The sequence below is a fragment of the Austrofundulus limnaeus genome, unplaced genomic scaffold (assembly GCF_001266775.1).
Source record: "Austrofundulus limnaeus strain Quisiro unplaced genomic scaffold, Austrofundulus_limnaeus-1.0 Scaffold1943, whole genome shotgun sequence".
Lineage (NCBI taxonomy): Eukaryota > Metazoa > Chordata > Actinopteri > Cyprinodontiformes > Rivulidae > Austrofundulus > Austrofundulus limnaeus.
In genome coordinates, this window is record NW_013954345.1 from 34,991 (window position 1) to 35,497 (window position 507).

Genomic DNA, 507 nt, shown 5'->3' on the forward strand with positions numbered 1-507 from the left:
ACTTTTACCTGCTCTTTAGCTACATTATAGTGTTTTTGTGACTTTAGCTAGTTTTCTTTTGATATTATTAGGTGTGTGTACATAGTTTCAGCACTCAGCACACTTTGTATTTTCCACCACTGCGAATATTTTAGTTTTATGATGAAATTCAGCTTAAATAACCCGTTTAATCCCACCAACAACAATTGTTGCCAGATATTTTTTATTTCTGAAAGCTCTAAAACCGTTATTTTGGCTTTGGGCAGCTACAACAAATAGTCTGTCTACTCTTAGATATATCAGTTTCATGTGGTTAGTGTGAACGGTCACATGACCAGACCCCTGGACTTCCTGTCTGCCCTGCTGGAGAGAAAAGTTTACCTCAAACTGGTACAAAAGGGAGTGAATAAAATATCTTAATAAACAGATATAACTGAAAAATGTTGTGCAAATATTCTTTAAAGTCTTTTGCTGAGATATATTGATAATTTTATGCCTTCATGCATCTTTTGATCGTAAGAAGAGTGA

At 34.5% G+C, this 507-nt stretch overlaps 1 protein-coding gene across 1 annotated transcript in view; it reads left to right on the plus strand.

Annotated features, from left to right (window-relative positions):
- Positions 1-420, plus strand: part of usb1 (U6 snRNA biogenesis 1) — a gene marked incomplete in the record, with an annotated part of 5,793 nt that extends 5,373 nt beyond the window's left edge. Inside the window, 1 exon segment of the mRNA XM_014034029.1 lies at positions 1-420.
- Positions 421-507: the final 87 nt, after the last annotated feature.